Genomic DNA, 14,161 nt, shown 5'->3' with positions numbered 1-14,161 from the left:
TACATAACTTAAACTATTTGAAAATGTCATGATAAGTGCATGGGGTTTTTTTCTCCTACATGAAAATCACATTGACAACTTTTCTGTTACCTGTAAAAAATAAAAAAGGTGAGTTTATACATTTTTCTTATTAGTTACCTACAGAATGTTTACGTTGTTTGTCATTGCATATCAATTCGACATTTTGTTGGTCGGTGTTAGGGCTGGAGACAACCTCAAGGGCATATAGAAACCTACAAATACTTCTGGATTTCCTCACGTAAGAATCCCCATGCCCTTGATTTGGTCTTCAACTCTTTTCAGTTCTGGTCATAATTGACTCCAGTTCTTCCATTTACAAAGATAGGCTAGAGGTTTTTTTTTTAATGCCTTGACTTATTTGGTTTTTCTGTCCTTGGATATAAAATACTTTACAACTGATGGAGGAGTTGTTTCAAATATTAGTATCTTGTCTTCAGATGTTCAACAAGAACTTGGGCTATCTCCACAGCATATTTTCAGTGAATTAATAAAATTCATATAGAGAAAAAATTCCTTTAGTCCATGAGTAACTAGGTCTTTGAACTTTCATTCATGACTGGTGGCTAGCCCATGTTTATTTGCGGTATCAACAATAACTGTTTCTCTTTTACCCCCAAGGACCTTTCCTTAAAGGCATAAAGCATTTAGAGAATTAAGTAGTGACTGATGAGTACATTGTCTGTTTCTGTCGGGTTTGTTACCTCTTTCTGGTTATTAGAACTTGATCCCCCTTCTTTCTGAATCCAGATTGTTCCCTAGATGTTCTTAGATTCCTAGGGGACAGATTCCTCTTCCAGACATTTCCAAAATTCTTATCTGAAGGGCTGAATGATCAGCAGTTTTCAAAAAGTCCAGTGACTTGGAGACTTGTAGAAGTGATCTGGAAAGTCACTGGAGACTTACCCCAGCTTTTTAGAGAACATCAAGGAGTGTATGCTGCCATCCCGGAAAATAGGAGATAACAGAGTAGTCACTTGGAAGATTCTTGCTTGACAAAAGTGGAGCAGTGTTGATAGAATCTGTACACTCACGCTATTTACTCTAGTTCTATTTCACAAGTTTAAGAATCATGACACTTTTTTGTCAGTTGATTCTAATAAATACGCTATCTGGGAGTTCAGGGCCAAAACGGCATGGAGTGAATTACTGGCTCGTTCTTTTACATGTCAGAAGCCCAAAGAAAATAAAGCAAAAGAAGGGTACAAAATGGCTGTCTGACAGAAAGAAGTTCATGAAATGTTTCAAGAGCCTTTTGTTTTATTTATTGAGTGTTAATTAGTGAAACTATTCTTCCTTTGACCTTCTGCTTATTTATTATTCCTAAATTGCATTTTTGGAATGAGTGAATTAGCAGAAATTTACATGGTCTGGACGTTCTCACATCATTTGGTAATGCTAAGTGGTGTTAGGGTGTTAGTGGTGGGATAGAAACTAAAACACTGGGTCATGCTTACCCGTAGTCCAAGAGCAGACGTTTTCTAACAAGGAATATTTGATACAGTCTTGCCTGCAAGTCACCTGTTGGCATATAATAGTGCAAGTCTATGGATCCTACACCCAGAAATTCCAGTTCGGAAGGTGTGGGGTAGAGTTTGGGAAGTTCAACTTTTTAGAAAGTCCCCACAGACAGTTCTGAACACGTGATTTGGATAGTTTCTAAGTACGAGAGAATTGAACACAGGTTGTAATCCACAGGGGACAATTGGAGAACAAGAATATTCTTACAGTCCATAAGTGAACAGTTACAGGGGAAACTCCCATAAGTGTAAATTAATGTAACATATGTAAAATTCACTTCTCACTTTATAAGTTGGAGTGAAGTGCTCTCTTCTTTCTGATTTGCCATTCAAGGGAGATTTGCTGTTAAAATGAATTGAAAATCTGTGGGATCCAGAGGGCAAATATATTTATTCAATTTGGACCAAGGCCAGAACACCAATAGATGTTAACATCAAAAGTCCTGTGAAAAATGACAGTCGTTACACACAGTTATATTATTGAGAATGGAATCTAAGTATCGTCTGCCAACAAGTGCCCTGAAACTGGCGCATAAAGTATTTACCATAGACTCTCCTTTACTGTTGATACCTAGCAACATTTCCTTCGCTAGGATAGTTTTACCATTTCCATTATAAAGCCCATATTTTAGAGGTTGTAACTGGATTGTGGTTTTAATCTGTGTTTGAAATTTGGCAATTTAACTTGGAAAAAAACCCACAAATTATTGGAAAGAGGTTTATTTTTATGGTGAAAAGTAGCTCTTGTCAAAGCTTTTTCCTGTGCTTTGCTTTTCAAACAAAGGTTTACAGGCCATTAGTCCATAATGTGAATTAACCTCATTTGATAGTTTTCCCTTTCCTTTAAGATGGTAAGGGACTCACTTTGGTGAAGTATCCACTTCATATTCACCATAACTACATAACATTTTTAAAATCTTATTTCTGTGGGACTTTGGCAGAAAGTCCAAAGACTTCTGTGGGATTGTAACTGCTCCAGAATGTACATAGATAGCATAATAGATCCAAAAGAAGTTTTAGAGGAACATAGTGGCAATATATGAAGTAAAAATCCATTTCCATGATGGCAGCACATAATGGTCCCATTTGGCTGTCTCATCCCAGGGGGGCCTTGGCCTGAGTAGTGATAAGTGAACTGTTTGGGGGAGACATGAATCAATTCACATCTTTGCCCAATTGTCTAAATTAAGTCTGCTTAAAAAAAGAGGAAAAAGAGTCTCCGACTTTTCTCAACTGAGCCTTTTTTTATTTATTTGGCAACGATAAAAGCAGTGTGTATATATTTTCTATTATTTCTTGAGTGCCATCCCAGATGTCAGAAAAACAAAGATGGCCAATGCTCCCTGCCCTGGAGGAGCTTAGAGTCCTTTGCAGACCGAAAGATTCAGATACAGTTAAGTGTGATAAACCACTGATCTGGTCAAATTGTTTTGGAAACAAAGAAAGGGATCCACTAACTGCCTTTCTTAATAGACTTTATTTTTTAGAGCAGCTGTAGGTTCACAGCAAAGTTGAACAGCAGGTACAGAGATTTCCCATGTACCCCCTGCCCCCACACATGCACAGCCTCCCTCATTATCAGCATCCCCCACCAGAGTGGGGCATTTGATGAACCTACACTGACACATCGTTATCACCCACAGTCCATGGTTTACCATAGGGTTCACTATGAGACACTGTATGAGTTTGGACAAATGTATGATGACTTGCGAACACCGTTACAGTATCATACACAGTAGTTTCACTGCCCTAAAAATCCTCTGTGCTACTCCTAATCACCCCTCCCTCCCCATAACTCCTGGCAACAGCTGAATTTGTTTGTTTGTTTGTTTGTTGCGGTACACGGGACTCTCACTGTTGTGGCCTCTCCCGTTGCGGAGCACAGGCTCCAGACGCACAGGCTCAGCGGCCATGGCTCACGGGCCCAGCCGCTCCGCGGCACGTGGGATCTTCCCGGACCGGAGCACGAACCCGTGTCCCCCGCATCGGCAGGCGGACTCTCAACCACTGCGCCACCAGGGAAGCCCTGTTTGTCTGTTTTTTTTACTGTCTCCATAGTTTTGCCTTTTCCAAAATGTCATGTGATTGGAATCACATAGTATGTAGCTTTTTCAGATTGGCTTCTTTCACTTAGTAAGATGCATTTTAAGTTTCCTCTGTCTTTTCCTGACTTGGTAGCTCATTTGTTTTTAGCGCTAAATAATATTGCATTGTCTGGATGTACCACAGTTTATTTATCAGTTCACCTACTGAGGGACGTCTTAGTAGCTTCTAGATTTCAGCAGTTATGAATAAGCTGCTATAAACATCCATGAACAGGTTTTTGTGCAGACACGTTTTCAACTCCTTTGGGTAAACACCAAGGAACGCAGTTGCTAGATCATTTGATGTTTATTTTTGTAAAACACTGAAAAACTGACTTCCAAAGTGGCTGTACCACGTTATTTTCCAGCCAGCAGTGAATGGCTCTTCCTGTAGCTCCACAGCCTCCCCAGCGCTTGGTGGTGTTGGTGTCAGTGTTCCGGATTTTAGCCATTCTGATAGTTGTGTAGCGGCATCTCAGTGTTGTTTTAACTGGCATTTCCCTGATGGCATACGATGTGGAGCATCTTTTCATATGCTTATTTGCCATTTGTATATCTTCTTCGGTGAAGTGTCTTTGGCCCATTTTTTTAGTCGGGTTGTTTGTTTTCTTATTTAAGAGCCCTTTGTATATTTTGGGTAACGGTCTTTTATCAGACGTGTCTTTGGCAGATATTTTACCCCAGTCTGTGGCTTGTCTTTTTATTCTTTTGAACACTAATTGCCTTTTCACTTTAGTGTTTGATCTTTCCGTATTCCTAGAAACAAAAGCAGAAAAACCACTTTTTTTCTGTTCCTGTTCTCTCTTACCAGATGCTTAGCTCCCCTTATTCTGCGTCAGCTATTCGTAGTAGGATGGTGTATTAGTCTGCTACACCTGCCATAGCACATTACCACAGACTGGGTCGCTTCAGCAACAGAATGTATTTCCTGATTGTTCTGGAGGCTAGAAGTCTGAGATCAAGGTATCAGAAGGGTTTCTTCTTCTGAGGCCTCTTTGGCTTGTAGATGGCCGTTTTCTCCCTGTCTTCACATGGTCCTCCCTCTGTACCTTTCTGTGTCCCATTTCAACTTAATTACCCCTTTAAAGGCTCTATCTCCAAATATAGTCACATTCTGAGGTACTGGGGGTTAGGACTTCAACCCCTCTTTGATATGACTTTGGGGGTGGGGGGTATACAGTTCAGCCCATAACACGTGGTCGTCTTGGTGAATGTTCTATTAGTCCTGCCAGAATAGGAACACCAGGATTGAGGACTCTGTGTTGAAGAAAGGAATTGGAGCTATGGTATAAATGTTTGCAAAAGGATGGTGCTTTAACCGTGGACTTTCGAAAAGCATCTGTTAGGAAGCCCAGTTTCTCAGTGGAGTCCCTTTAGGCCCAGAAGGACTATACTTCAGGTCACCCCTACTTCTTTCAAAGGCCCATGAGCGGCCTGAGGGCCACAGCCTACTGGGCAGCCCCTGTCAGGGGCCGAGCTGCTCACTCCTCTCAGCATGGTGAGATCTCCCAGCCACTTCCCCTCTCAATCTTTGTTCTCACTGGCTTGTTTTGCCAGTCTTTTCTTAAACTTTTCTTGTTACCATCGCTCTTCTTTTGTATTTTCTTTATACCTGATGGTAACGTCTGTGGGTATTTGTTGTTTCCATTAGTGTCACCAAAACTAGGCTGACCCTATGTAAGGTACTTTATAGTTTCCTGTCATCCTTTCAGATGTCTCACACAGGTCCTCACAACAGCCCCATGAGGTAGCAGTGGATTGTGCCCCATTATATTGGTGAAGAAATTTAATGTGGTATAAGCTTCCTTCCTTTGCATTCCCATAGCACCCTGTGAAATGCCCTTCTTGTAGGACTGGTCCTGAATTGTTTTTTTGGTTTTTTTTTAAGATTTTACGAAATGTTCTTAATTTATTTATTTATTTTTGCTGTGTTGGGTCTTCGTTTCTGTGCGAGGGCTTTCTCTAGTTGTGGCAACCGGGGGCCACTCTTCATCGCGGTGCGCAGGCCTCTCACTGTCACGGCCTCTCTTGTTGCGGAGCACAAGCTCCAGGCGCGCAGGCTCAGTAGTTGTGGCTCACGGGCCTAGTTGCTCCGTGGCATGTGGGATCCTCCCAGACCAGGGCTTGAACCCATGTCCCCTGCTTTAGCAGGCAGATTCTCAACCACTGCGCCACCAGGGAAGCCCCTGAATTGTTTTGACTTTCTCTTCCACTGAGTTCATGGAGGCAAAGGGTTGTACCTTGTTGATCTGTGCTTTGCCTATGGGAGCCAGCTCAGTAAATATTTGTTGAATGAATTCTTAGTGCAAAATAAGGTCACACAAGCACTTTGAAAAACTGTGGAGGAGTGAGTCCTAGGAATTACTTCTGTCCATGAATGGCAGTGTGCTGGAAAGTTCTCCAATCTCCTGTATTGCTCGCATGACTCAGGTGTGCCATAAATTAATGTCAGGAAATTTCCTTGACATTTTCAGATTTAATATCTGTCATTTCAACTCTTTGCAAGTGATAACTGAAGATGAGTGACGTCGTAGCTCTCATTTTGCTGATGCCAAATTTGAATTGAATCAAAAGGATGTCAAGTCACTTAACTAGTGAGTGAGCCTGGGTGCCTGCCCCTCACCCACACTGCCAGAGTCCTGTTCTCTGCTTGCTATCGGCCAAATAGTTACACTCATGAAGTGGTAATGATTGTATTACCTTGTGGAAAATAGGGACCCCAAAGAGAGACAACAGCTAGTACTGAAAAGCTAAGGAATCTAAAAAACTCTTTTGGTGGTTTAGTGTTTTGTTTTTTGGGTTTTTGTTGTTGTTTGGTTTTGGGGTTTTTCTTTTTGTTTTGGGGGGGGTTTGCCAGAAAATAAGAGTTGTATGGGAAAAAATTATATGCTTTAGTGCATATGGGAATTTGGAGATTTCTGAGGGTTTAAGACAGCTCCCTTTTCAATGTTAAGGATTTCTACTATTCCTAAACTGCTAAAGCGAAAGTGAAAGAGTTATATCATTGCTAGAAGTACTGAAATACAAGTAGCAAAGAGCCGCTGGAGTCCTCTCTAAGCCAGTTGACATTCTTAGAATTTACTTTGTTAAAGCCTCAGGAGGCATTAAGAAGAAGGCTGTGTCAGACACCCTTGTCTGATCCAATTCTTCTTATGGGTTATTCCACTGAATTTTAGAAATGAACCTTTTCTCTGTTTTTAATAAATAATAACAGAGCATACACAAAACAATTCATACCTACCAAATACATATAAAAGTAAAGGTAGAATTTCACTTAAGTACCAATTTGGTCTTCTTAAAGTTATATTTTTTATAACTGTGAAAAACATTTTCGTTAAAGAAACTGATTTTGAAATGGGCAGTCCATTTTCCTTTTGTTTCATTTTCTTACGAATAAAAAATGATCTGAGGTTTTGGGTTTTTCTTTTTAACTTTCTTTAGTTTAAGTGAATTTTTATCGTGGGAGACTCTAATGTGGCAGTTCAGAACAATTCATGATTAGGAAGTGATTGTAGAAACACATAAAGAATTTTGATGATAGAAAAAGTGGTTCATATAATCCTGAGCTTTGGGGGAGTGTTGTTATTGTTAGACATTATGTAGTTTCAATCTTTAATGACTTAGAGAAATACTAACAATATAAGGTCAAAGTCCAAAACTAAGTAACCATTATGATTCTAATTTGTAGTTTATATGCAAGGTGGAAAAGTTAGTAAGAAACACTAGAATTGTTTACAGCTGTTATCTGTGGGTGGATTATAGATAATTTTTATTTTCTTCTTTATATAATCTGGGCATGTCCTGCTTTTATAACAAGAAACAAATTATAAGAACTGAAATTTTACAAAGAAATGTTTTGTTCAACTTGAAATAATGATTCCAGTAGTTTAGCAGTTGAGGAAAAAAATAACATACAGATGAACCCAGGTCAGCTTTTTTCTCCCTGCATTTTTTTCCAAATCAAACATAATGCCTTATTACTCAGAGAGTGATCAGTATACCAGCAGTGTCGGCATCACCTGGGAACTTGTTAGGAACGCAAAATATCAGGTCCTCCCCAGACCTACCGCATCAGTATCTGCATTTTAACAAGATTCCCAGGTGATTCCTGGGCATATTAAAGTTTGAGAAGCACTGATTCAAGACACTCTCCTTAGTAACTAAAGCCTACTTCCATTCTATTCATCCATTGATTGGGGCCATCCTTTTGGCAAAACTTTAAAATGACAAATGGGCAGAACACAGAAGGCCTAGCCAGGTTTCAGGTGGAATTGGCATGACAGCCTAGTCTTCTGAAATATATTCTGTAATTAAGCTTAAAAATGTAGTAGCCTGAGAAGAGCTAGGAGAGGGGGGAAAAGCAAGAAAGCATGAGTTCCTCCACTTTGTTTCTTCGTAACTAGAAGGAACAACGGAGAAGTAAATTAAGATTTTCAGAATGGCTTTCAGCTTCTCAAGATGAGTGGCTTATAAAAGAGAAAACTGGAATGTAGCTCTATAGCCACTTCATACAAGGGTTACTCTGTATGTGCCCACCAGTCACCACATTCTGGGTCTCATTACAACATTGATTTAGTATGCTTGTAAAGATTTCAAGGCATCGAACTAGAATTTTTTTGAAATGAAAACAAGATTCTATTTCTTAATTTTGGAACTACAGAATTTACTTTGGCATTTACTTTTCCTACTGTTGCTGACTTTTCTGTTGTATTTTTATGCTCAGTACAAGAATGACAAAGTTGGTATTTTCCTGTGGCAGCCTGGAGCCCCTTCATACTGCTTTGCTTTTCTCTCTGATTACTGCTAATTTTGTTTCTGTTTTGTTGTTTAACTAAAGACAACTTTACAGTGTGACAGAAGAGAAACTACATTTTCCAGGGAATTGTCATCATAGTTGCTTTGCCCGTAGTGGAGGTGTCTTGTCTCTGTATATTTTCTGTTATCCTCTTTAGGATAGCGAAAGTTGTATATGACAAAGCTGCCATGTGTTTGGGCAACAAACTTCCAGATTCTAATAACGTGCCTTTTCTTTAAGCCCATTTCTGTAAATATGCACTCAAGTTTTGCACTTTTATGTAGAAATGGACTCACAAGCATGCTGTGATAACAGATGTGTTACAAGTTTTGTAAAATCCTTTCCTAGTATGTCTTTTCAATGAGCAGGTTCCTTGTTCCTTTTGTAGTGACAAGTACAGCAGCACAAACAAGGGCATTATCTAGGTGATAATGCTGTGGTTGATGGTCTTCATTTGCAAAACATATTGTCATTTTTTGAGTGTTTGAGAGCCGGGAAAACCTGCTAAGATTTTTTTCATGTCCTTTAAAAGATATATACTTCTATCACCAACGAGGGAAAAAATAATAAATAATTTTCAAGCAGTTACACCATAATGTGAGCTAATCACTTTATTTTGAAGAAAAGTATTTTTGAACAGTTGAGCTAGTGAATTTACTTTTAAAATGTATTGTGCTTACACAGTACATGGTTTTATTTCCATGATGTTTTTTACTACATAATTATACATCTTAATTACGTAATTACTATCATAATTATTATGTAATTGCATGTACTTCCACTAATTACAAAATCAGGAAGTGTAATTATCTAGTAAAAACTTTATGAAATTTCATGCACTAAAACTTACTTAAAAGGCTATCTATTCCAGTGGTCTACTGGAAGGCTTTCCGTGGTTAGTCTTAGTCCTGACTTTAGTTTAGAACTTGAACCCAAAGGCCAGGAGAAGAAGGACAGTTACAGACTAACACTAAACTGCGTATTGCAATAGAGGTAAGATGGCCTCTGTTCCTTACGAGTTAAAGCCAGGGTGCGTTTGAATTTCTTTGTGTTTATGGAATTGTGGTAAGAGTAATATCTTATGTTTGAGGTAGCATCACAAAAACTGTCAATGAAAAGGACAGTTCTCGGGAAAGAATGTTAATAGAATTGACAATCAAGCCATTAAGGTTACAAAACAGCCAGGCCTTCTATACTTCTGTAATGTGAATGGCTTATTTAGCTATCTCTGTCTTTAAAATAATAATAATAGTAGGAGGAGGAGTAATATTATTATTATTTAAAATTCTGTTTCTTTAGTTTGAAGAGGGCTTTTCCCCACCAGTTTGTGTTTATATTTACCAAGATGGGAACAAACATATCAAAAGAGCATAATCCTTTTCTACTATTACTTGATGTCAAAAGGAGCTTTTGAGACATAAACATACACACACAAACATGTAACATCAGACCCTAAAGACGGAAGGTTTAATTCAATAAAGCTATGATGTCTACCATTCAAAACGACACACAAATTGCACAGTGAAACAATAGTCATGACAGCAAATTAGATATGACATCTAAATTACACTACAAAGAGAAATCCCAGAACCATTTTTGGTCTGTAGGAGTCTATTTTAGCCCAGGTTTAAAACCCAGTCTAGAGACTGCTTTGTTGCCTAAGTAGGGTAAAGTTGTAGAAAACTAATTAGAGGTTGGTTGAATTAATTGCAGATTAATTAGGAGGAAAAGGCTTATAATACTCATGGCCGAGAAGAGAGTAGATCCTGTAACTATCAAGATAGAATGTACTCTAAGTTTCAGGAATATTAAATTATCGATATTTGTATAACATCTATAATAATCTGTTATAACATGACCTAAATAAAGCACTTGGGTTAGATATAGTTACACTAAAATTTCTTCCCCTCAAAATTAGTGCTTTTCGCTAGAAGTGTATTGAATCAACCACGTAAAATATAAGTTACTTCTTTTAAAAATGCAGCCGTAAACATTAAAAGGTCTGTAGTCTGAAAAGCATGTGACATTCCCTTTTGTTGTTGTTGTTGTTCTTAACTCTTTCTAAAGAAGCACACTTTGTGGTTTTGTCAGCTATTGACTTTGTGACTTTTTAATACCAGCTAAAATTTGTAATAAATGTGACCTTAAACAAGAAAGTCAGTGAAAGAAATGAAAACACCAGCCCCGTTTGCTTCAAGCAAATTAGAGGGTTTATAGTCATCCAGAATTATTTCCTGCTCTCAGAGATATTTGGGATTTAAACAGGTTCGGTCTGACTCTGGTTTTTTTTCTCTAGTAGTTTGGGATTATTTTTAAATTGCATATTCTTTTCCTCTTGGGAATCTTTGCTCATTTACTTAGGCCAGAATTTAATGTCTCCATCATTTCTTATTTGCCTTAACTTTGTCGTGATAATGTTTCTTTTCAGAAATGTTTATGCTCCTTTTATGTTTATAAGAGACAGCACTTGCTTCTCGTGCATCTTCTTCATCTTGTTTTTGTTTGTTGTTGTTGTTGTTTTTACCAATTGCATGCGCCATATCTGAATAGCCTCTAATGGTTAAAAGTTAAGTGTTTTTGTGTAGTCCTCACCTTTCCGATTACAGTGCAGATTTAATTTTTAACCTGACATAATGTTTAAACTGACTGGGTTTTTTTGTTTGGTTTTAATTTGCTTTGCTTTCTGGCTTTTCATAGAAATTGGCATATGTTTTCATTATCCTCTGTAATTCTTTAAATTTTTCAAAATTCTCTAAGGGCTTCAGCCATAACTTTTGAAGTTTGTGTCCCTGTGATATCTCCAGTTACTCAGTAGCCGCAGGCCCAGATGTGGTGTTGATTTGCACGTGATTAGTCAGTGTCCATTTATTATTTTATGCTGCTGCACTATCATGTCCATATAATAAATACTACCTCTCATACTTAGAGTAGTTCTTTTTATAGTTGTCATGAATTTATTCAGACCCGTCAGTATTCTCTTACTTTGTGGCCAACGGGACAGTAACTAGACGGAATTAGTAGTCTGTCATGGAGTTCAGTTGAATTAACATTGATTGCATTCTCCCCGTGTAAAGGCCCTGGGAAACCTGTTAGCCTTAGCACTGTCCCTTAGAGCTTAAGGCTTAAATCAGCTGTGCTCACAAAAAGATAGGTTTGCAGAATAATTTTAGACGCTGATTTACTTTTCTTGTTTTAAGAAATTATTATAAAACCCAACTCACAAATAAGATCACCAAACCAGGTCTGTGTGTAAGTCTGGTTTTATCTGTTTCTCCTTGTTTCACACCCCGCCCCCCCAAAATTCATTCAATGAGTGTTTGCTGAGTCTCTGCCTTGTGTGATATGTAAAGGGCCCAAGTATAACCAAGACCTGGGTCCTGTTTTAGAGGTGATAATATTTCTGATCATTTTCTTATTCACGAATTCACCCTATAAGCACCTACTTTTTTTTTTTTTTTTTTTTTTTTTTTTTTTTTTGCGGTACGCGGGCCTCTCACTGCCGTGGCCTCTCCCGCTGCGGAGCACAGGCTCCGGACGCGCAGGCTCAGAGGCCATGGCTCACGGGCCCAGCCGCTCCGCGGCATGTTGGATCCTCCCGGACCGGGGCACAAACCCGTGTCCCCTGCATCGGCAGGCGGACTCCCAACCACTGCGCCACCAGGGAAGCCCCAGCACCTACTTTTTATAGGACTTTATATTTTATGGAGAACAGTCACATCTATTATCTTATACATTTCCCATTAGATAAAATAGTTGACATTTTTTCAGATGAAAAAACAACCTGAAAGAGATGAAACGACCCTCCTGACGTAGCAGAGCTGTGTGGTGTGAGAGCCCAGCCTTGTTTCCACTGTGTCACAGCTGCCCTGCTCTTAATCTAGTAGGGAAACTTCGACCTGAAGGCAAATAACTCTAACACAAGGGGATGGCATGAAGTGCTGTGGGATCTCTGCATTTAGCTCCGGGAAGGATTCCCAGTGGAGATGGAACCTGAATTGGGCCTTGAAGAAAAGATGAGATTTTAATCGGCACAGACGCTGGCGTGAAGTTTGAGACTAAGTTTTGTCTTTTCCACTACTCTTTAAATGCTCTATTGCTGATCTAGCTTTTATAAATCAAAGAACCTCATTTGACAAATGCATGGTGATTTTTAAAACACGTTTGAATTGGAGGTTTAGTAAAAAGCACTTATTAAGAGGGTAGTCTATGCGAAGCTTTAAACTCAAGACTGGAAGCTGGAAAGCTGTTCGCTCTTCACTCCACACTGTAACCAGTGGTGCTGCTTTGAAAGAAGTTGATTCCATCCTGCAAGATACATCTGTCAGAAGTGTATCAAAGTGTTTTCCTATCTTAAATAATTTAACTCAGATATAATAATGTAAGTATTTTGACATGAAAACGTTACATACTGTGATACATCCACTTATCTTAAAACAGACATCTTTAACTTTAAAAGAAAGAAGTATGGTAAGACAAAACAAAACAGAAATAGGAATTAAAAGAGATGAATGACAGATGGAATTAGTTTTATTTAGAAGATAAAAATAAAATCCTATTAGCATTATGACCAGAGAATGTAAAAATGTTTTACTTGAAGCATGATTGATTTTTTAAACTATCATCATGATGGAAGTTTAGACATACGTAGGACCTGTTTATGGAGTAAATGTTTACTGCTAAAATTATCCCTATGTTTTATTGGTATATTATGTATTGTCTTGCCCCCAAAAAAGTAGATGCTAAAAGTCAGTGAAATTCAAGATAAAAGGGAGGGTCTAAATCGAGCTTGTCTTCAGGAAATTATCCAACAGAGCACACATTGGTCTCTCTTAGTAAAGGCTTTATCACTTTTAACAAATGTGCCACGGGAAATTTATTAGTATGCTACAAAGAAATTTTCAAAATAATTAAGGCTAAACTACACTTGTCAAAATAAATGAATGAAATACAATTTTGAATCATCTTTCTTCACTTATTGCTCATTTGCATAATTCAGTAACTTACACAGGAGTCTTTCAGTTATTGGTGTGAATTAGCAAGGTTCTGCTATTCCTTGTTGTACGAGCGGGAATTATGCTACCGTGTAATTAGCTATTCCAGACATGGACTAACGGGAAATACCAAAGGGCACAGCAAAATCTAAAGAGACAAGGCAGGGAATCTGAAGACAAGAGACAATCAAAGACACCCAACAAACTCAAGCTGGTAGACCACAGGGAATTTTGAATGAAGCCTCTTAATTTATTTTGAGAATAAGGAATCAGTAGTATGAGAGAAATCTCAACAAGATTAGCTGACTAAGCCTACTTAAAAAAAAATCTCTATAGTGCATGGTGTGCCAGGTTAACCACTCCTGTTTGTTAGTCTGTATACAGCTCAACAAATAGCCGGCAAAGCCTTTCATGGGTATATAGTGGCTTTCCATTGAGGTTTTCACTCTTTGAAGGAGGTCGTTTATACCAATGAGATCCGTAGATGCAAATTGCTTTCGCTATATGTGAGGGGTCATTCCTTTCACAGCAGACTTGCTCATCTCTTTTATAGAGGTTTTGTTATTTTTCTACTGCTCCCAAAGGAATGATGGGAATCACGCCCCCCCCCCAACCCCCCCATCTAACTTAGCATCCAAATCTTTTCCTTCCAGCTCTGTGAAACTTTTGTGTGCTGATCTTTGGGAACAAAACAAGCTGTTGGCAGCAGCCCTTAGCGCTGAATCAGGAAACTTCTTTCCTTCTTTCAACCTG

General features: G+C 38.6%; 1 protein-coding gene across 3 annotated transcripts in view; it reads left to right on the top strand.

Moving 5' to 3' along the window:
* POLA1 (DNA polymerase alpha 1, catalytic subunit) overlaps positions 1-14,161 on the top strand; it is a 305,701-nt gene that overhangs the window by 240,961 nt on the left and 50,579 nt on the right. The gene's annotated exons all lie outside the window — the stretch shown is intronic.

This window comes from Pseudorca crassidens, chromosome X (assembly GCF_039906515.1).
Source record: "Pseudorca crassidens isolate mPseCra1 chromosome X, mPseCra1.hap1, whole genome shotgun sequence".
NCBI classification, from domain to species: domain Eukaryota; kingdom Metazoa; phylum Chordata; class Mammalia; order Artiodactyla; family Delphinidae; genus Pseudorca; species Pseudorca crassidens.
This window is presented reverse-complemented; position numbering and strand designations above follow the sequence as displayed.